Genomic DNA, 24,915 nt, shown 5'->3' with positions numbered 1-24,915 from the left:
TGCATGAAACATAAAGACAAAGTCATCCATAACACACAACACCAATATTTGTACGTGGAAACCCTGTAAGGGGAAAAACCACGGTGGGAAACCTTACCCACAATTAGATGATACTACTGCAGATAGTAAGTGTACATAAATGGGGTCTGCACATGCATAAAGGCCAAGCACCTAGAGCTCACTGCTCAAACACAAAATGGGAGTCACACTGACTACAATTGGATGGTTAAATCCAATAAGAATGTACTACAAAAAATAGCATCTTCATATGCTGGATTCAGTACTGGTGTAGCTCTGATTGTCTTCACAAAAACCATCCTTCAATCTTCAAATGATGTCTACGTGTATAGCTCTGCTTATTCTCGCATATACCTTCACACAATCCTTTTTCACATTCCACATTTGATCTTACAAATAAGATCTTACATTTATACCATAACCTAAGACCAATTTTAGTAGGTCGGCTCTACAAGATATTACAATAAAATTAATTTACATATCAATTAATACCCAATGCAATGAGATTCAATATGCCGGCTTAATGCATTTACAACAATAATAAGTCATCTCCATAGCGTGCCATGCTAACCTAGAAAAGATAAACCTATCGGTGTAACCTGGACCTATTTGCCGGTAATAACAAATATGCAAATGCTAATGTACCAATAAACAAAACTCCAAGACACAGTATCCACACAATTTCTTCGACATAACCAAATGTTTTCCATATCATTCCAAGTGTCGGTGATCATTATATCTTGTCGGTGTACCAGATACCGGTGACTGTGCATGAGTCACTTGCTTGTCGATGAATGTTGCCGATTCTCCAAAGTGTTAGAGTTGATAAGTGTTTAGTAGGTGTTGACATCAATGACAAAACCATACCAAATACCAACAAGATCAAGGATCTCAAGATATCGAAAGCCGATATCGCCTCATTGTTTGTGAACCCCCGCACTGGTCAACCCATAGACCCCCCAAAAACAAAAATTTCTATTAAATGGTGCACAAATGATGGTATTGTGAAAAACTTTTGGGATCGTTGGTGGATGGTTTTCGACAAACCACCCAACAACAATCTTGATGTCCCCTTCTACTTTATAAAAAAATTGTATGCTGAGTTTGTTTTAGGCAAACATGTGAACTACTTTGACATCCAACCTTTCAAGGGTGTGGGTTTAGGTATGCCGTAAAATAGACCTGGGGCAGTCAGAGTAGTCCAGGGGCCATATGTCCCCCCTCCCCCTGTTGATCCCCCACCTCCAGTGCAGCATCCAGATATCATTTGTGAGGCGACTTCACGGACCATATCGGCTATTCACTCTTTTAGTAGCCTTTTGGTTTCTTAGGCTGGGTCAGTAACTCAACCTACTTTTGATGGTAGCGGTGCATCTAGTGGTGCTGACACATCATCCTCAGCTCCACACATATGCGTGCCCCATAGTTGTGTCATGTGTGGGCACGTATGCTTGGGTCCAGTTGGACAACCTGTTGATCCTCCCGCGGACAACGTAGATTATGAGGTGCATGAGATGCATGATGCACCAGATGTTATGACATAGACTAGAGGATACCCCAGGGAGTCCTCGCATGCTAGAGGCGAGGAGGCACCGTCATCATACATTGATGATGTAGTCGTAAGATTTGTATTTTCACAGTTCATGCTATATTTTAAATGAATATTTATAATCTAGATAATATTAAGTACTAATTTTTATTTACACGGTCTATTTAACTGTTGATAACTAAGGAGGAGTTGAGACAGATTCAAGAGGGCACCTTGTCGGCCATTTCATTTGGCCTTGATAGCTTGACGGTACATATATTATTACACCTAGTCACTTGTATTTTATTGTACATACATGCTCATCATTTATATTGGTATTAATTAGATTATGTAGTAACTTGCATGTATATCTTATTTTACTCTTGTAGGGCACAAGCAGCATGAGTGCGGGGCGGTGTGATTTAGGATCTGGTAGTGCAGTTGGAGACAAGGGAAAGGTAATTGAATGCAAATATGATTGAATGACTAGTTTAAATAGTTTATAGTGATTATACACGTCTAGACATAGATTGATAGTTTCATATACTTGTTGTGTATATGTACAGAGAATTCTTGGCTTCGCATCCTTGATGACTACACCCAGTATACTTGAAGATGATGAAGAAGAAGAGATGCCTCAAGTAGATGTGTGTTTATTTTATTTTGTGTTTAGTAGATATAATTTGTTATTATCAGTGACAATTATATGCTAACTTGTATCAGTGTCATGTTTCTGAACATATTTCTGAACATATGTAGGTTGTGTATGAAAATATTGAAAACATACCTCCTCTACTGAAGACATACATCCAGAGTCCTGCAAAGACGAAGAGAAAACATGGAGATGAGGTAGACATGAATAGTTCAATTATAGTTCATTTTTATGTTAACTTTTTTTGTATTAAGTATCATAGAATCACGAAGCTCATTTTTTGCTCATTCGAGCATCCACGTTACAAACTTATTACAAATACCAGCTCCTTTCGAGCAAACTTATTACAAATACTATCTCCTTTTGAGCACCAAACTAGAAACAACAATTGGAAGGCCAAGGGTCACAACTTAGAAATCCACTTTAAACAATGAGACAAATACAACCAATGGAAGACCAAGAGTCACAACTTAGAATTCTACACAAAGGTGTCCCTCATGGGAGTTGAACTTGGGTCTCCACATTGAGAACTCAATGCTTTAACCAACTAAGCTCAACCCCTTGGACTTTTATGTTAACTTTTCGAATGTGAATTATATAATATAACTAATTTTAATCATGGTTTTTTTTTCTTGTGCAGGATCCTTCAGAGCCAAGCAGTGCGGTGAAGAGGATCGATTTTGATGATCCATCAACAACTTAGGATGTTATAGATAGTTTTGGGATGCTTACATGTCTATTTGGCATGCATATTTTGTATATGGACATACATTCACGTATTTAGACATACATTTTGTTTGAGTTGGCATTTATGCCATATTTGTGTATGGACATACATTTGTAATCATTTGACAATTTTATATATACAGAAGTTGATATTTGATCATATAAATTGTTGCTCATATGTGCATGGTGTTATCATGGAAATATTTAATCTTCATTCCAATAATTAACAATGGTTAATAATGGTTATTTAATGAACAGTACAATTCATTTCATTTCATTGTAAGTATTGTTTGTATAATGAACAATACAATTCATTTCATTTCATCGTAAGTATTGTTTGTATAATGAACAATACAATTCATTTAATGAACAATACAATAAAATTCATTTAATGAGAAATACTTGATACAATTAATTATTACCCTATGCATGGTCCTATTTTGCCCCCCACTCGTTCGAACGCTTGGGGTCATACCCTACCGACGTCGTCCCTTGAGCACCCTAAGTGCTAAAAATTGTCAAACTTTGACGAGCCCTAACTCGGAATTCATGGCATCTGCAAATGATCGATTTGAACCTCCAGGGCCATGAGAGGGGTCCCTACAAAAGCCTATCTTGGTTTTTCCAGTTTCCCTATGGTTTTATTAGGGCAACAATTTTTCGGTTGGCGAAAAAATTGTCAGTCTCATTCATTCGAATGTTGTCGCGTGGCCAATTTCTCATTCTGCTCGTCACGATGACAAACTGTCGGCTCCAATATGTCTAGTTAGGCATTATTACCCTATGCATGCTCCTATTTTTCCCTCCCACTCCGTCGAATGCTCGGGGTCATACCCTACTGGCGTCGTCCCTTGAGCGCCCTAAGTGCTAAAAATTGTCAAACTTTGACGGGCCCTAACTCGGAATCTGTGGCACCTGCGAACGATCGGTTTGAACCTATGGGGCCATGAGAGGGGTCCCTACAAAATCCTATCTCGGGTTTTCAAGTTTCCCTATGGTTTTATTAGGGCAGCAATTTTTCAGTTGGCGAAAAAATTGTCAATCTCATTCATTCGAATGTTATCTCGTGGCCAATTTCTCGTTCTGCTCATCGCGATGACAAACCGTCAGCTCCGACATGTCCAGTTAGGAATTATTACCCTATGCATGCTCCTATTTCCCCTCCCCCACTTGGTCGAACGCTCGGGGTCATACCCTACTGACGTCATCCCTTGAGCGCCCTAAGTGCTAAAAATTGTCAAACTTTGATGGGCCCTAACTCGGAATCCATGGCACCAGTGAATGATTGGTTTGAACCTATGGGGCCACAAGAGGGGTCCCTACAAAAGCCTATCTCGGGTTTTCAAGTTTCCCTACGGTTTTATTAGGGTAGCAATTTTTCGGTTGGCAAAAAAATCGCCAGTCTCATTCATTCAAATGTTGTGTCGTGGCCAATTTCTCGTTCTTCTTGTCGTGATGAAGAACCATCAGCTCCGACATGTCTAATTAGGCATTATTACCCTATGCATGCTCCTATTTCCCCCCCCCACTCGGTCGAACACTTGGGGTCATACCCTACCGGTGTCGTCCCTTGAGCGCCCTAAGTGCTAAAAATTGTCAAACTTTGATGGGCCCTAACTCGGAATCCGTGGCACCTGCAAATGATCGGTTTGAACCTACGGGGCCACGAGAGGGGTCCCTACAAAATCCTATCTAGGGTTTTCAACTTTCCCTACGATTTATTAGGGTAGCAATTTTTTGGTTGGCGAAAAAATCGTCAGTCTCATTCATTCGAATGTTGTCTCGTGGCCAATTTCTCGTTCTGCTCTTCATGATGACGAATCGTCAGCTCTGACATGTCCAGTGAGGCATTATTACCCTATGCATGCTCCTATTTTTCTCCCCCACTCGGTCGAACGCTCAGGGTCATACCCTACCGATGTCGTCCCTAGAGCGTCCTAAGTGCTAAAAATTGTCAAACTTTGATGGGCCCTAACTCAGAATCCGTGGCACCTGCAAATGATCTTCTTGAACCTATGGGGCCATGAGAGGGGTCCCTACAAAATCCTATCTTGGTTTCTCAAGTTTCCCTACAGTTTTATTAGGGCAAAAATTTTCGGTTGGCGAAAAAATCATCAGTCTCATTCATTCGAATGTTGTCTTGTGGCCAATTTCTCATTCCGCTCGTTGCGATGATGAACCGTTGGCTCTGACATGCCCAGTTAGGCATTATTACCATATGCATGCTCCTATTTTTCCCCCCCACTCAGTCGAACGCTCGGGGTCATACCCTACCAACGTTGTCCCTTGAGCGCCCTAAGTGCTAAAAATTGTCAAACTTTGATGGGCCCTAACTCAGAATCCGTGGCACCTGTAAACGATTGGTTTGAACCTACGGGGCCACGAGAGGGGTCCCTACAAAATCCTATCTTGGTTTTTCAATTTTCCCTACGGTTTTATTAGGGCAGTAATTTTTCGGTTGGCAAAAAAATCTTCAGTCTCATTCATTCGAATGTTGTCTCGTGGCCAATTTCTCATTCTGCTCGTCGCGATGACGAACCGTTAGCTCTGACATGTCCAGTTAGGAATTATTACCCTATGCATGGTCCTATTTTTCTCCCCCACTTGGTCGAACGCTCAGGGTCATACCCTACTAGCGTCGTACCTTGAGTGCCCTAAGTGCTAAAAATTGTCAAACTTTGACGGGCTCTAACTCAGAATCCGTGGCACTTGTGAATGATCAGTTTGAGCCTATGGGGCCATGAGAGGGGTCCCTACAAAAGCCTATCTCAGTTTTTCAATTTTCCCTACAGTTTTATTAGGGTAGCAATTTTTCGGTTGGCGAAAAAATCATCAGTCTCATTCATTCGAATGTTGTCTTGTGGCCAATTTCTCGTTTTGCTCATCGCGATGACGAACCGTTGGCTCTAACATGTCCAGTTAGGCATTATTACCCTATGCATGCTCCTATTTTTCCCCCCCATTCGGTCGAATGCTTGGGGTCATACCCTACCGGCGTCGTCCCTTGAGCGCCCTAAGTGCTAAAAATAGTCAAACTTTGACAGGCCCTAACTCAGAATCCGTGGCACTTGCAAATAATTTGTTTGAACCTACGAAGCCATGAGAGGGGTACCTACAAAAGCCTATCTCAGTTTTTCAAGTTTCCCTACGGTTTTATTAGGGCAACAATTTTTTGGTTGGCGAAAAAATCGTCAGTCTCATTCATTCGAATGTTGTCTCGTGGCCAATTTCTCGTTTTGTTCATCGTGATGACGAACCGTCGGATCTGACATGTCTAGTTAGGCATAATTACCCTATGCATGCTTCTATTTCCCCCCCCCACTCGGTCAAACGCTTGGGGTCATACCCTACTAATGTCTTCCCTTGAGTGTCATAAGTGCTAAAAATTGTCAAACTTTGATGGGCCCTAACTTGGAATCTGTGGCACCTGCAAATGATATATTTGAACCTACAAGGCCACAAGAGGGGTCCCTACAAAATCCTATCTCGGTTTTTCAAGTTTTCCTACGGTTTTATTAGGGCAACAATTTTTTGGTTGGCAAAAAAATCGTCAGTCTCAATCATTTGAATGTTGTCTCATGGTCAATTTCTCGTTCTGCTCGTCGCAATGATGAACCGTTGGATCTGACATATCCAGTTAGGAATTATTACCCTATGCATGCTCCTATTTTTTCCCCCCACTCGGTCAAACGCTCGGGGTCATACCCTACCGACGTTGTCCCTTGAGCACCCTAAGTGCTAAAAATTGTCAAACTTTAGCGGGCCCTAACTCAAAATCCATGACACCTGTGATCAATTCGTTTGAACCTACGGGGCCATGAGAGGGGTCCCTACAAAATCCTATCTCAGAATCCATGGCCCTAACTTGTTCAATGAAAAATATAGATAAACAAGCATTACACTGTAGACACATAATGATCAACAATATTTCCATGTATTGTATACACATTATTACCATTACACTTGCATGTGACATCCATGAAGGGATATGCAAACATGATTTTTTTTTCATTATTAATACAACTATACCAATGTACAGATACATTGTATATCATCAATATAACTAAACCAATTTTCTCATGGTCATTGTATATCATCATAACAAAGTTACATCAATTCACATCCATATACAAATAGAACATCCCAATTCATCTACATCAGACATCCTCATGTCCTAAGAGAAAAGCTTACTTACAACAATGCCTGCATATAAATGAAGACCAAAATAAGTAACCTTTTTATGCAGAATGAATGTGCTACAAGAAATAAATTATAACACTTAATACAAATTAGTTTGTCAAATTATAAATAGATCATTTGAAACATTTTTAAGACGTACAAGATTGTATAATTATGAAACTTACCAATTTCTCTGCAAAGTATACAAGCATAACTTTGAAGAAAGACGCATGTTGATTAAAGCCCTTCTCACTGCATTTCTCTGCATGGTTGAAGACGATGGTAGATATGGTCATTTCTAAATAGCAATACATTCACTTGACTTAATATTTATGCACAAAATTTAATCTCATTAATGCACAAAGGAATATGTACCATCACCAAGAGAGGGTCTTTTCAACGACGAATGATCTAGCATGAACCTATATTTTTAAGAATTGTGAGTCTACACATAAAATGCATGGATGAACATAAAGGCTTTATGATAATCACTTCAACTGAAATGCATGATAATAAATGAAAAGGTGGGATTATAGACCATAAAAATACGTCCCTTTGAATTATATCAATAGAACCCACTATGTTGACGCAAAAATCATAATGTGATACTCTTGTATATCATCAAAAAAGACCTACATGAGCATAAAGGTTTTACGATAATTATATCATAAAAAATTGTCAAATAGTGTTCTCTAATAACAAAATTTGTAAAGCTCATCAAATGTATGATAATAAGTTGTGTTGCAAAAATACGTCCCTTCCGATTATATCGAGTGTACCTGCTATGTGCATGCAAAAACCGTGTTGCCAAAAAAAAATGTTCATCAATAGACTTGCATTTTGAACACATCCTTAATATACATGTAACAAACTTGAACATTAAGGTTTAATGATCATTGTTTGAAATGAAATGCATGATAAAAAAATAAGGCACCATTAAATACCTACTACTCAAGTGTGCTTGAAGGGTCATCTCTTTGCTTAAGAGTATCCAGTATTGCTTCATGATCAACAGTAGTCATTGTCCATAGCTCTTTGGTCTTCGGTTTTGCTTGATGCTTCAACAACTTGACATTTGTAGCTATAATAAGGTGTGAATACATTATAATGGTTTTGTGTCTCTCATAGTCTTCAAATGCAGGTATGCCATTCTTTCTAATCATGTATGTTCGTAACCAAGTTCCCACAACAACAAATGAACCTGTAGGATATGTGAACATGTCATCATCTGTCACTGGTTGTGTTAGCTTTTGTTTTCCCTGTACACATCGTGCCAACCAATATTCTAATCTCTCTTCATTCCCTTGCGGTGCAACAACTGCAAAAACATGTCCTGGTTGTACAAGATCTGATAGACGGTCATATTCAAGTGAACTTTCCATGTCATTGTTTGACAAGGATATTGTTTGAGATAAAGGAGTTAGATATTGGGGAACCCACATATCAACCCACTCACTTGACTCGCACTGATCCCAATCACACCGAACACAACTCTGACAAAAACAAGCCAACGCTCGTTTCCAAATGGTCCATGTACTTGCATCTGAGCTAAGAAATGAATGCATCTTTGAAGAATCTTTAATTGTTTGACAATCCAATCTATCTCCCATTGTGCCCTCCTCAACCAACCAAAAGAATCTGGTCACTGCTGAGTCAAGAGTACCTCCATGTGACAATGTTGAACTACACCAATCAACAATAGAACGTGCATAAGAGAAATTTGCACCTGAAATCCTCAATTGCTCCTTAACTAGAGCTCTCTTCAAACATGCAGTTGCTCCATCATGCTCCCCCTTCCCATGCCCTGCCTCAAAAAAACACCAAATATGAGGTATACGCCTCTCTACATGCATTCTACTCAACCAATAAAACATATGGGAATTCTTGAATTGACCCGCATAGTTATCTGACCATATTATATGTCGGTCAATTGCAATATCTTTCTCATGCAAGAACTCAAAAAAATTCTTGAAAGAATGTTGCACATACTCGGAGGAGTGTGATCTATCATCACTCATATAAAAATGACACTCCTTGATTATCTTCCTATCCTCTTTTGTACTATCAGGAGCATGTCTATATGTAATGTGAACAAAAATAGCAATCTGGGCTGAATTGTAGTACTAAGACTGTACCTCATTCTGTGGTTGCAATGTATAGTTCTTTGCAAAATCAACCACCAATACAATAGTGCCAATCGGGAAAGAGTTCTTACACATCCTGAACTGTTGATCCAACCATTGACACCTATGGGTGTGCCTTGCATACTTGTAGAAAAGATTTTCCTTAAAATCCAAAATAAAATCAGCAATACTCACTTCTCTTGAGACTAATTCGCATCTAGAACCTTCACCTCCACTCTTCAAAGTATATTTCACTGTCTCATATCTTTTTTTCTCAAGATAATTCTTTCCAAACTCGTGTTCGCTACCCTCATGAAAACATGAAACAAACTTTGACAACCCACCACATTCTGAGCACTTCTCATTCAAACAATCATTTTTTATAGAAATAGCAACCATCATCTCTATGGCATAAAAATAGATCTTGCAAGTCTCTTGATGATATAAGAAATAGCATTGCACCACACTCCTGCAACATCTCATTAGTATGCGTCGTAGAATGAATATGACATAAAAGTTCATGGTACATTGAAAACTCCACATGGTACTTGCAACAATAAGTATTACGAATCTTAAGAGGAACACAATAAAATGGTTTTAAAGATTCAAAGGCCCTTTGTGATATTTGCAAAGTTGGATGTACTTCACAAAAAAAATTGTACAACATTGTTTGGCTTCATTCCAAGAAATGTTTGGGATGCGATGTGCGGTCTCGATTGTCGATTCTTAATTTCAAAATGTCCTTTACATTGGGTGACACTCTAGAATTAGAGTGCCAAAATTGTTGAATCTCCTCCTTCACATTGTCAATCAACTTTCTATCAACACGTGGAAGCCTCCCACCAAAATCCCATGTATCTTGTTGAAGTGGATCGTCAAGTCTTTATCTTCGTGCAAGTGCTCTATCCAAAGTTTTATGGTTTATGTTAAAATCAACACAAGTTTGTCTCATTTGATGAGCCTTCCTCAATTGATGACTTTACTAAGGAGGTTGTAATCACTCTTCGAGTGGCTCTCTTATCTCTTTCTTTGGTATTCTTTCAATTGAGAGCATCAAATAGATTTTTTGCAATAATAGAATTTCTCTCCATCTTCTTGTTCATACGAATCTTCAATTTGTTTAGCAATGGTCTCATCTTTATCATCTTTAGAAATTGAACAAAGAGTTGGCATTGCTCGGTCAATGTCTTATTGCTAAAATTTTGGTCGAAAAGTTGTGTAGACCACAATCGGATGGTTCTTGTTGACCTCTTGCCTTCAAGATTCACAATAATGTTCTCATCGATCTCAAATAACGATTTTGGGGTTCTTGAAGGTCTTGGATTTGGAATTTGTCTTTCATCCATGAGAGGGTGTTCATTTCTAAAGTAATTAGGTGTTACATATGGTTCACTTGGTTGAGCAATTCCACCTTCAATGTTAAAGTTTTCCATATTTTCACCTCCTATGTCAAAATTTTCCACATGTTGAGCATTTTCATTATCACTTTCAACATTTTCAAGATTTTCACTTTCAAAATCTACATTTTCATTTTCAATAACTTGTGACACATTTTCAAATTCAATTTCCTCTTCACATGAAGTAACATTAGCATTATTTAACATACCTTGTCTTCTCCTCCTATGATATTCTCTATCTCTTTCTCTATACACTTCAATTTGGTCATTTGAAAGTTTTGTTTTGTGTTTAGACTTCTAATGACTACTACTCCCCATCTACCTCCACACACATGCTCCTAAATGATTGACAATGTAAGATCTGACTTTAAGAATCTCCCAAAAGCACAAATTTGTCTCAACCTATCTGAAAACCCGTGATCGTCGACATAAAACAAAATATGCAGTCGTTGGAATCCACAAAATGGCCCACAAAGGCTCTTTTTTTATTTACAAAAATCGGATATCCGATTTTAATGTATAAATTTGTGGCCCCAAAATTTTTTCCCATTGCCGTCTTTTTTTTACTGTTGCCACATTAATGGCAATGGCAGAAATTGGATATCTGATTTTATTAGTCATATTTTAGAGAGAGAGAGAGAGAGAGAGAGAGAGAGAGAGAGAGAGAGAGAGAGAGAGAGAGAGAGAGAGAGAGAGAGAGAGAGAGAGAGATTAGGGGAGAGATTAGGGGAGAGAGAGAGAGAGAGAGAGATAGAGAGAGATGAGGAGAGGGAGAGAGATTAGGGGGGAGAGAGAGAGAGAGAGAGAGAGAGAGAGAGAGAGAGAGAGAGAGAGAGAGAGAGAGAGAGAGATAGAGACAGAGATAGAGAGACAAAGAGAGAAAGATGAGAGGGAGAGAGAGAGATTAGAGGAGAGAGAGATATTAGGGGAGAGGGAGAGAGATAGATTAGGGGAGAGAGAGAGGAGAGGGAGACAGAGATTAGGGGAGAGAGAGAGAGATTAGGGTAGAGGGAGAGAGATAGATTAGGGGAGAGAGAGATTAGGGGAGAGGGAGAGAGAGAGATGGGTCATATTGTATCGTTATGGGTCATTCGGGGTCCTAAGGGGTCCTATGGTGTCCTACGACCCCTTAGGACACCATATGACCCCTTAAGACACCATATTGGGTCGTTATGGGTCCTATGGTGTCCTATGACCCCTTAGGACACCATATGACCCCTTAAGACACCATATTAGGTCGTTATGGGTCCTATGGTGTCCTATGACCCCTTAGGACACCATACGACCCGTTATGACACCATATTGGGTCATTATGGGTCATATGATGTCTTAAAGGGGTCATATAACACAATATGACCCATTAGGACACAATATGACCCATAATGACCCAATATGGTGTCTTAAGGGGTCATATGGTGTCCTAAAGGGTCGTAGGACACCGTATGACCCCTATGGACACCATATGACCCCTAACGACACCATATGGTGTCATAAGGGGCCGTATGTTGTCCTTAGGGGTCATATGGTGTCCGATGAACCCTTATGACCCCTTAGGACACCATACGACCCGTTATGACACCATATTGGGTCATTATGGGTCATATTGTGTCCTAATGGGTCATATTGTGTCATATGACCCCTTTAAGATATCATATGACCCCTAACGACACCATATGGTGTCATAAGAGGTCGTATATTGTCCTTAGGGGTCATATGGTGTCCCATGAACCCTTATGACCCCTTAGGACACCATACAACCCGTTATGACACCATATTGGGTCGTTATGGGTCTTATGGTGTCCTAAAGGGTTATATTATGTCCTACGACCCCTTAGGACACCATATGAACCCTAAAGACACCATATGGTGTCGTAAGGGGTCCTATGGTGTCCATAGGGGTCATACTCCTACGACCCCTTAGGACACCATATGACCCCTTAAGACACCATATTGGGTCGTTATGGGTCATATTGTGTCCTAATGGGTCATATTGTGTCATATGACCCCTTTAAGACATCATATGACCCCTAAAAATACCATATGGTGTCATAAGGGGTCATATGTTGTCCTTAGGGGTCATATGGTGTCCCATGAACCCTTATGACCCCTTGGGACACCATACGATCCGTTGTGACACCATATTGGGTCGTTATGGGTCCTATGGTGTCCTAAGCGGTCATATTATGTCCTACGACCCTTTAGGACACCATATGACCCCTTAAGACACCATTTTGGGTCGTTATGGGTCCTATGGTGTCCTAAAGGGTCATATTGTGTCCTACAACCCCTTACAGCACCATATGACCCCTTAGGACACCATATGACCCCTAACAACACCATATGATGTCATAAGGGGTCCTATGGTGTCCATAGGGGTCATATGGTGTCCTACGACCCCTTAGGACACCATATGACCCCTTAAGACACCATATTGGGTTGTTAAGGGTCTTATGGTGTCCATACGAGTCATATGGTGTCCTAGGACCCCTTAGGACACCATATGACCCCTTAAGACACCATATTGGGTCATTATGGGTCATATTGTGTCCTAATGGGTCATATTGTGTCATATGACCCCTTTAAGACATCATATGACCCCTTAGGACACAATATGACCCCTTATGACACCATATTGGGTCGCTTTAGGTCCTATGGTGTCCTAAGGGGTCATATTGTGTCCTGCGACCCCTTAGGACACCATATGACCCATAACGACACAATTTGGTGTCTTAAGGGGTCATATGGTGTCCTAGGACACCATATGACCCCTATGGACACCATATGACCCCTAATGACACCATATGGTGTCATAAGGGGTTGTATGTTGTCTTTAGGGGTCATATGGTGTCCCATGAACCCTTATGACCCCTTAGGACACCATACGACCCGTTATGACACCATATTGGGTCGTTATGGGTTCTATGGTGTCCTAAGGGGTCATATTATGTCCTACGACCCCTTAGGACACCATATGACCCCTAACGACACCATATGGTATCATAAGGGGTCCTATGGTGTCCATAGGGGTCATATAGTGTCCTGCAACCCCTTAGGACACCATATGACCCCTTAAGACACCATATTGGGTCGTTATGGGTCATATTGTGTCCTAATGGGTCATATTGTGTCATATGACCCCTTTAAGATATCATATGACCCCTTAGGACACAATATGACCCCTTATGACACCATATTGGGTCACTTTGGTTCCTATGGTGTCCTAAGGGGTCATATTGTGTCTTATGACCCCTCAGGACACCATAGGACCCAAAGCGACCCAATATGGTGTCATAAGGGGTCATATTGTGTCCTAAGGGGTCATATGATGTCTTGAAGGGGTCATATGACACAATACGACCCATTAGGACACAATATGACCCACAACGACCCAATATGGTGTCATAAGGGGTCATATGGTGTCCTAAGGGGTCCTAGGTGTCCTAGGACCCCTTAGGACACCATATGACCCCTTATGACACCATATTGGGTCGTTGTGGGTCATATTGTGTCCTAATGGGTCGTATTGTGTCATATGACCCCTTCAAGACATCATATGACCCCTTAGGACACAATATGACCCCTTATGACACCATATTGGGTCGCTTTGGGTCCTATGGTGTCCTAAGGGGTCATATCAAGTGTCCTACGACCCCTTAGGACACCATATGACCCATAACGACACAATTTGGTGTCTTAATATCTCTCTCCCCCTCTCCCCTAATCTCTCTCTCCCTCTCCTTTTCTCTCTCTCTCTCTCTCTCTCTCCGCTAATCTCTTTATCTTTCTCTCCCTTCCCTCTCTCTCTCTCTCTCTCTCTCTCTCTCTCTCTCTCTCTCTCTCTCTCTCTCCCTCTACCTTAGATCATATACTAATTTATTCACCCTCTCTCGACTCTCCCTAATATCATATACTAATTTATTTATAACTTAACATATTAAAATATTATATATTAATATATTAATAAACATTAGGTTAATTATGTGCAAATTTAGTTAGTGAATTTACTTATTAAAATCGGATATCCGATAAAATGCTTTGGGATTTGGCTTGGAAGTGACAAGCGTGGAAAGTCAACTGAAAAAACATGTTTTTCAGTATTCCTTGATTTTCTAGACTTTACATTGGTGGCTGATGACTATTTTTGTAGCCAAAATTGATAAAACGAAAAGGGTTTTTTAAGGATGTTCTCAGCTTTCCAACAATATAAGGCTTGTCTTATTTCAACTTTAATAAATAATTATTATTTATTTTCTAATTGAATTCCGACTATAGTCCTGATTGATAGACTGATTGAAAAACACTCATAACTTTCAAACGGTATAAATTTTTTTGAATCCAAAACATGCATCAAATCCTATGCTTCGTCTACTATAGGGAAAAATTTTAAAAAATTAAATTTCATAAGGTTTTGACCAAGTTAAGGTGGTCAGACGTAGGAGTTTCCGAATTTCTGAAAAGCTGTAGTAAAAAATTCATAAATCATTATTTACTTTATAAAAAAATTTTAAAAAAAATGTGTCACATCTGGACATGAGTCTAATAATTATATTATAAAAAAATATTATGATTTGATTGTGATTAGGGTGGTCAGACATAGTCTACTTCTTATCTTTTTCTTGAAATTTTAGTACCACTGCATTGAAATTTGAAATTTTCATCAAATAGGATTTTTTTTTTCCATAAAAGAACTAGTCGATTAGAAACTAAATTCAGTTTTCTATATATTCTCTTCTTACATATTTTAAAAATAATGTTCACAACTTATTCAAATTTTCATGTCAAGTTGCATAACTCCGATTTTTTGAAATTTCATTGCCACTTAAGGGCCTGTTTTGGCACACCATGATCCTGCACATACCCTAAAATCATAGCGGTAGATAATATAAACATGTGTGTGTATGTGTTTCATCAATGACAACATGTGACAAATTCATTACAATCATCATCAACCAACAATCTCCCCCTTTGGCATTGATGGCAACACTTAGAAAATTTTACAATACCGCTAAGTGGTGCTTACAAATTTTTTTTTACACATATACACATACTCCCCCTTACTACATACATCATACAAAATTTTCAAAAAAACACATACATATTTCTACTCCCCCTTTGACAACAATGCCAAATTGAAAAGCAATATATATATATATATATTTTGTATCACAGTGTTCAACATATACAACAATTTGAAAATCTAAATCAAGATTCAGGCATTAGCAATCCTCAGAAAAATTGCACTAAAATTCCTCTTCAATTGAGATAAAGCATGTTCCCATGTTTCTAGCAAATTCTCAGTGAACTCAAGTGTAGACATGATCTGATTATGAAATTCCTCCATGGAATCCAGTGAACAAGTTTCTGGGGTAGCTAAAATAGCTTTTGCATGCGTGTAGGCTCTCTATAAGATGTCCACTTGTGTTGTGAGTTGTCTCTTCAATTCTTTTAGTGGTCAGAGTCTTTTTTCTTTCTCAACATCATAGGTGTCTAACCTGTTGTGCAAATCATCCACAAATTTGCTAAAAGCAAAAACATAGTCTTGAAGTGGTACATATGTATTACATATCTTCTCTAGTTCCTGCTTAGTTTCAGTACGTTTGCTATTTATATCAGTAAAAAAGAATGAAATATTGGAATTAGATGCAAGATACTTCCCGCCTGTTTCAATAACTTGCCTTAATAAATCTTTATTAAATGATAGAGCCAGTTTCCCAGTATCAATCTCCTTCATAAGTTGTTCACCTCGCTTCTTCCTATAACTCTTATCAACATATGTCTGGGCTGCTTCTTCAAGTGATGTAATTTGGTCAGATGCATCAACAACTAATTGACCAAGTTTGCTAATGGGTGTTGTCAGGTGCCCTCTAGCAGTTTTCGATAGCAGATTTGTCAAAATATCCACTACTTTCTGAATGGTTTATGCTTCTATCCTTTGTTCCTTAAGTCTTTTCTTGTGCGCTCTAGATTGCATGACATTTGCAACCTTCATCATTTCTGATGCACTCATATTATCAACATTTATAGGCCCTGAAATGCCTAATGAGCCATCTTCATCTTTATCATTCTGTTTTAAGACTAATGGCTTTGCCGGTTCAGAAGATGTTACCTTAACAATTGCTTTTTCTTGTTCTTTCTCTATTTCTTGCTCATATGACTGAGTACCAATGTTTGCATCAGTTTCCTTCTGAATATCCTGTGAAACTAGTGGGGATTGGGGTTTCTTAGGTTGATCTTTTGCTGGTGGAATATCCACTCCTTGTTGAGTCATTGGTTCCTCAACTGAAGTAACTTGTGGGACAGTGACCATAGGTGGTCATCAATATCATTGATAGTAGCGTCATCCTTCCTCTCATCATCTTGTACAACTTTATCCATTTTAGGTATCTAATCATCATCTTGTTCATTCTGAGAAGAACGTATGAGCTCTTCCATCCTTTGGATGTTATAGGCTATTTGATGAGTTTCAGTCTCAACAATTTGTCTCATTCCACTCAATAGCTTCAATCTTCTTGTTTTGAAATCAAAATGAATTTTATACTTATCAACCAATACATTTATTTCATCCTTGGACAATTTAGGAAAATATTGCACAAATATCTCATCTATAATCTCTTTTTCCTTCTTGACAACTTCCTCCCATTTATTCAAAAGAATAGTGTACAAAGAATTAGAGATATCCTTTTTAAGATCACGTGGTAATCTATTGTAGTGACACAAATGATTGATTACTTGTTGAATGATTTGCTCCTTCTCATCTTCAGTGAAGGAATCAAAATGTTCTTTAACATTGTCAAATCTATTTATCCCTAATGTCTTCACTATTCTTTCAAAGTGGGTTTCAGGCTTGTAAGTTGAGATATCAATAGGCACAGTTGCCTTTGGCACATTTTTCATTGACTTTGCTACTCTACCGGTAACTTTCATCTTCTTAGGTTCTTCTTCAGTGTCAGTTCCTTCAGATTCTTCTTGAAGAATTAACTTCCGATCTCTTTTCTTTGTCTCCTTTTTCATCTACACCTTGGGTTCCGGTTCCTTTTGTTGTGGACACTCTATGTCATTCTATTACTTTTCATCGCTGGAGGTGCATCCTCATCTATCTTCTTCTTACCTTTACTGCTTGTGGTCAAAGCAATACTTGTTTCAACTTGTGCAGTCTGCTCTTTCACTGAACTCAAATTTGCCTTGTTTTTATCTACTGGAGATGCCAACAGGTTATTGACATAGCCAATCAATAAGTCGTAGTTAACCTCATAACTCATATCCTCCATTTCTTCCTCTCTGGGCTCAATTGCCTTCATTAAACAAAAATCAATGGTAACTGTAAAAATAATGTCTTTGGCAAAATGTTTTACTACATCCTCAGGCAATCTTACTCTCATGCTCATCTTCTTCTGAAATTCATTGAAGTATTTATTCATAGCGACAAAGAAAGTATTCCTTACAGCCTTGATGTTGTTCTTGATCTGGGTGGATACCGGTAGATCCTTAGACCATTCAAGATCTTTGATTCTCAATAGGAAATTTTGAAAATAAAAGAATAGACCGATCAATAACTGTCCATATTTAAACCTTAGGCTATTGTCCTTCTTGATAGATTGTAGATTTAAAAACAATTGGCTCCTTATGGCCTCACATAGGTCATAATCTGCATTTTCAGCTATCATCCTGTAGGCTGTATGCACTACTACTGATGGAACACTATTCATTCCACTAGAGTAGAATACTTGGTAGCCTATGTCCATAGCTGCTAATTTTACCACTGGGTCTCTGATATTGTTAACAGAGAATGAAGACCATCAGAGGTTGAACCAGTTAGGGTATTTACTATATCTTTTAAAATGCATCTCAACTGAGGTACTTCACCGGTTGAGTGAAAACTAGTTATGGTCTGAATGGATTCCTTGGTTATGGTACGAGTCCTCTCTAAGTACATGTTCTCCCCATGAACTCTACTCAAGATAATTCAGATATTCTCTTCTTCAAAATATTGAAGGAAGTAAGCCGCGTTATGAAAACCTTTCTCGAAAACCCTAATATACTCTCTTTGAATTTTCCCATTCTCGTCACAAAGTGATTTCAACTAAGAATATATTGACAGTGACCCTAAATCCTCAATTTTGCAGTCAATGTAGGTGGACAAATCTCCCTTAACTACGACACTGCTAGGATCTTGTGACAAAGCATTATAAGACACAATCTTTTTCTGCTTTTACAACTTCCTCGGGTTCTGACGTGATCATCAGTTTCCCTACTGACTTAGAAGACGATGCCATTCCAGATAAACTAGATTACGAAGCAAGATTATCAAGAAATACCTTATTTCACACGCTGCCTTGTTTATTGGTTCTATTCCCAAGTGCACACTAGTTCTATCTTCTCCAACCTTCAAATCAGCTTGATTACTCAAATCTAATGCAACTTCGACTGAAACTAGCTACTAATCTTTACTTAGCTTTGCAAACTCTTAAAATTTCTTTCTCGAAAGCGTTAGGGTGAAAATAACAAAGTGAAAACGTGCTTTTATTCTTTTTACCAACTGTAAAAAATGCTCTTTGGTTAGGGTTACAAACCCTAATTACACCGCTCAAGGAAAAACCGGTTGATAACTAAATGACAAAAAGTTATCAAAATTTCATGCTTTCAAATTCTCTTACCACATATTTACTTCAAGGGGTTTGGAGGTGGATTTATCATTATGCTCCCCTTAGCCATATGAAAAGGCTTAATTCACCGGTGTAGGATTCTCTTCACTGGGTAAGGAATAGCTTGTTCTCCAGGTGAATCATCACTCTTCTTCTTCCAAGTTTGATTCATTTCCTCTCTTGTTTCTTCAATATTGACCTTTTACTTTCCTTTCTAATCTTCAGAAGGGTTGACCGGTTTGCTCTTCCTGGATCTAAATTTTTTTGCCAAGTGCCCCAGTTTTTTACAGTGATAGCAGGCCATACCAGATGATTTCCAAGGTCATGCATTACCTCTCCCAATTATTCTTCTGCAATTCATAGCCACATGACCAAAGTTGTTACAGATGGTGCATATGACATTTGTTACCTTTTCCATCTTAAATGGACTAAACCGGTTGTTGTAGGGTCTTTGCCAGTTCATATTGACCTAGTTATCCAAATTCCTCATCTAGTTTCCAGTTGGTCTTGGTTGCATATGCGGTACAAGATTATTTACTCCATATCTGCATTCAACTGATCTGTGTCCATACATTTTACATGGGAAACAATGACATTCAAATTCCTTGGACACATACCTAGCATTAGTATTGTAGCTTGCATTTCTGTTAGGTTTGTCTCTATAAATATTTGCAGTGTGACCAGGTTTATGGCAAACAAAACAAATAGGTTTAAAGACCTTCTTACCTGTAGGTTTCTCGACCTTAGGAGAAGATTTGTTCTTAAGAATGTTGCTCTTTGTACCTGATGATTCTCCTTTCTCAGATATGTTGAAACCAAGTCCAGAGGTATCACCTTTCATCCTTTGTGATTGGATTTGTTCATCTAGCAAGGTAGAACTCTTGTTGAACTTTTCGAGTTTCTCATTAGCTTCAGTGAGATGCCTAGTGAGATCTTCATTATGTTTTGATAGGATTGCTCTCAAAGATGATGCTAGTTCAAGATATAGCTGTAAATTCCCTTTTTCTTCTCTTTCTACAACCAAATGCTCATGCATAGTGACATTTTCCCGCTTGATCTTGGAAATATCTTGATCTCTTTCCCTGATAAGATCTTTAGCTATTCTTCTGGCTTCCAGTTCTTGACTCATGCGGATAGTAAGACCTTCTAGCTCTCTCCTCGGATTTAGTTTCTCACCATTTAAATTTTCAACTTCCCCAGCTAAAGCATCAATATTGGCCTCATCTGAGGAATTGTTATCAGATATTTCCAATAGTTGTTCAGTTAGCTCTCTCCTTTTGACTTGTGAAGCTTTCAATTTGACCCTAAGGTTTTGAAGCTCACTTCTACTAGCTTCAAGCTCTCTAGCCATATCAAAGTAGCTCATGTCCCCCATGGTGGTTTCAAGGCTTCCTTCTAAGAAATTAGGCTTTAAAGAAGTCAGGCTCTGATAGCAATTGATGGACTTGAAAAGCACTGAGAGGGGGGAGTGAATCAGTGACACAAAAAATAAAACTACTTCAAACACTAACTGGTAGATGAACTTAACAAAGCTTTTAAACACAATGCATGTAATCCAAAATGATATAATAGCATCCACAATAAGTAAAACATCCACCATAACACAAGTGTTTGTATGTGGAAAACCCAAATAGGTAAAAACCACGGTGAGATGGAACTCACAAGTTAACCATCTGCAGTAATAGATAATTGACCAGTTAAGGTCTACAAAGTGCTCTGCTAGGATCGAATATTGTTAGAGATCCCAAAGTTTGATTAGAAGCTATACCATGTAAAAGGTAGTACCCTGTTAGGAGTAACCTTGGTAGAAGATTTATGAATCCAAACTAATGGATCACCTTGTTAGAGGATTTGAACAATGAAGCTTGTTAGAGCTTACTCGGTTAGGGGATTTTAATTTTGCTGTAATTGTTAGAAGACAACATGACATGTTTGATATGTCTGAGTAGCACAATACTTGCTTGATTAGATTCTCTTAAGCGTATTCAACACTGCTTCTCAACATACTCTACAACTTAACACTTTTGCCTTCACACATAACATATCACTTTCGCTCATGTCAAATAATTAATTGTGATGTTAATATATAGGCATTTAGATTTCATGTCAGCCTCAAAAAATCATAACACAACTTCCTAGGTGCAGTGTATCTGGTCAAGTGATCATAACTCATCACAAAAAAACCGCCAAACTTGTTAGTGGTGATAACTCATCACACAATCTACGATACCATTTGGAACACTTAATATCGGTTAGAGTTAAACCACTTGTCCTTGATGCTTCTGAGATAGTCTTCGTTGGATCTCCCTGTTGATGCTGAGACATGTATAACCAAGTGATTATCTCCATACATATATTGGTTTTTACCAAGTACCGGTTAGATATAAACCTCTAGTGTACCGGTTGTAGTATAAACCACTTAAAATCATACTGATAGACAACATAAACATGTGTGTGTGTATGTGTTTCATCAATGACAACATATGACAAATTCATTACAATCATCATCAAGCCAACAATCTCCCCCTTTGGCATTGATGGAAACACTTAGAAAATTTTACAATACTACTAAGTGGCGCTTACAATTTTTTTTTTATTAACATATACACATACTCAATATGCAGTACACATATACAATATGCAAGCTAATTTATAGAAAAGTAAACATCATTTGAAAAAGGATATATCCATAAGTTGTCAAACGAAGCCCCTAGCGGTATCTATAGTACACAGTTAGGAACCACACCCTAAAAAACCACATTTTAGATCAAAAAATCACCTAATGCATACTAAGGAAGGTGATGAAATTTGCGGGTAGCTAAATGCCCCCTTGTTTCAACTTGCTTATTAGTGAGGTGAAACTGGGTATCATGTTTTCCATAGCGAATTGTGATAAAGATTTTGATGAAGCAAGTTCGTAACAAGGCTTGATTACTTATCCAAGAACATTATGGAACCAATGTGGAGTGAGAGGGTGAACTCACAATTCCAATGCCATTGACGGTGCAAGAATCAGAGCTTCCTAGCCCAAGATATGATAGATTGAAGAAAAAGTACAAAAATTAGGGTTTTAACTTAAAAACATAAAGTGAAAAAGTGCATAACACATAAAAATAAAAATGACACCTTCATTTGTCACTTTATAACTTTTTGGCACTATTCACAGTAGAGGATCTCACATACAAGCCACCATGCCTTGACGCCGACCTGAGTGACCTATGAGGATAAAGATCCTGCGCCAGTCCGTACTCGCTAGCCTACCACTTGATGAGGTGAGTTGACCATTCGTTGACTCCATTTGAGTTTTTCATGTTTTCATAGTTTTTTAGAAGTGATGATGTCATCGCCTAGTCTAGGCCCGGGCTCTCCCTTTGGACACCTAGGGGTCCTAGGGATCCCTGCTGATCCCTGTTCGGGGCGACCAACAATGACACATGATCAATCAATGAATGCTAGAACTGATAAAATGATTGCACTGATTAGATGATGATAGATGATTGATTGATTACTGATGATAGATTGCTTTGCATTTTGTAGACACTACCATACATCCACGAGCATACCACTGGTCTCACCTTTCGGAGCCTTCGAGAGTAGATCCCAAGGCTAATAGTGGGAGAGAGGGATTTGGTACATGTAGTGGGCTTGTGGGATGCGATGACCATGTCGACCATCCTATTCCATGCTGCGGTGTTGATGGCATTGATGGAGAGGTGGGATGCAGACAAATCAACATTCTCACTACCTGTGGGGGAGATGAAGGTCACCTTGAGGATGTATACTGCATTTTGCGCCTTCCTATTAGAAGAGAGAATGTGAGATACTGAGCCGACCAGATAGAGGAGGATTACATGAGAGAGCAGGTATATGCTATGGGGAGAGTGATACGTAGCGAGACGAGGAGCCACATCATGGTCAGTTGGCTCCTACACCTTACTAGTGAGGTTCCATTAGTGAGGCGACTCATGATTGCAACCCTTGCATTAGTTGTGTGCCCTAATGGGCGCGTCACACATATGCATGGAGGACTCATCTATGCCATACGAGCTATGGAGAGACACAAGAGAGTATACTCTTGGGGTCGGAGCATGCTTGCCCATCTCTATCACGACCTTGGGGAGTATGTGTTTGAATAGGGATGCAGCCTGATGACATGCACACTACTACATGTGTGGATGTTTGAGCATATTACCTGCACTAGGCCTGGTGGAGCTCCCATAGAGCTAGTCCTAGAGTAGCCTAGGGTATATGCTTATCCTCTTACCCATGAGTGGCGATTCGGCGATCTCCAGTATTGGAGGTTGAGCTTAAATAGATTGATAGTGGGTGGGGTCATATGGAGACCCTACTTCAGTATGTACATGTGGGTAGGGATATGCAAATAGATGTTCAACATGTAGAGGAACTGTCTACTAGAGGGGTGGTATAGCCACATAGTCATTCCCTTCTACTTTGACTTAGTTTGGTGGCAGTTTGGGTTCGTACAGTGTGTTCCTACTGATGTGCATGTGTACATCTGACACTCACGCATGATGCCAAGACTAGGAGCCATTCCTAGGCCTACTAGTGATGAGATCAACATCACAGATTCAAATGGATCAGATCAAGATATATCTACATATTATAGAGATGATTTAGGCATGCACCGATGGTACATCACATGGTGGGGGAGGACATACCCTAGAGCCATTTTCCTAGTAGACTTCCCTGGAGGGAACCCCAAACCATGGAGACATTCAGGTGATGGAGAGGGACCTGATACATCTGAGGAGGGCTCAAATGATCATGCTGATGACACAAAGGAGCAGGAGGCAAGTAGAGATGGAGACGATCTTGATACCAAAGAGGGAGATCAGGATGGAGATGATGAGGAGGACGAAGAGGATGAGGATGAGGAGGATGATGACGAGGAGGATGATAAGGAGGTGGATGAGGAGGATGATGACAAGGAGGATGATAAGGAGGAGGATGAGTGAGATGCAATTCCTCATCACTCCAGGCAGGATACCATAGCCCTAGATCCACTGAGTCTCCCACTGCAGGAAGAGAGGGACCCCATAAGGGGTCCTGATCCTGGTCCCCATTGGCCCACACCTACTATATAGAGACAGTACGAGTGTGGAGAGCTTAGCGGGTCCCATTCTCAAGCGGTCGCTGTCCATGACCCCTACTGGCAAGAGGGAGATCCAGGTAAGGTCTCCAGTTATTGATTTACTTATGTATCTTACTTATTTTAGATTTGATGATATAGAATGTTATTGATGAAAAATTTCTCTCTATCTTGCAGCTACCGTCCAAGATTGGCATTCTCTGATTCAAAATGCAGTGACAAACCTTATTGTGATTGTGCATGTTCCTAGTTCCTCATAGATAGCACATAGATCCCAAAGGAATGCAAGATGAAATGAGGACATTTTCTCCTCTATTTGGATGGAGGTGGAGGTCCTACGAGAGAGATTATGATAGACATAGTGTGACCTAGTAGCATCATAGACAGAGGCATCCATATACCAAGGGATCATGATGGAGAGGGATCACAGGAGCTCCTCACGGAGTCACTCATGGTTTGTATCATGATACACCCCCATGGGGCCACTCCCACGACCAGATCAGGAGGGGGCATCTATCCACCATCCTCCAACTACTAGTC

Source organism: Cryptomeria japonica, chromosome 5 (assembly GCF_030272615.1).
Source record: "Cryptomeria japonica chromosome 5, Sugi_1.0, whole genome shotgun sequence".
NCBI classification, from domain to species: domain Eukaryota; kingdom Viridiplantae; phylum Streptophyta; class Pinopsida; order Cupressales; family Cupressaceae; genus Cryptomeria; species Cryptomeria japonica.
This window is presented reverse-complemented; position numbering follows the sequence as displayed.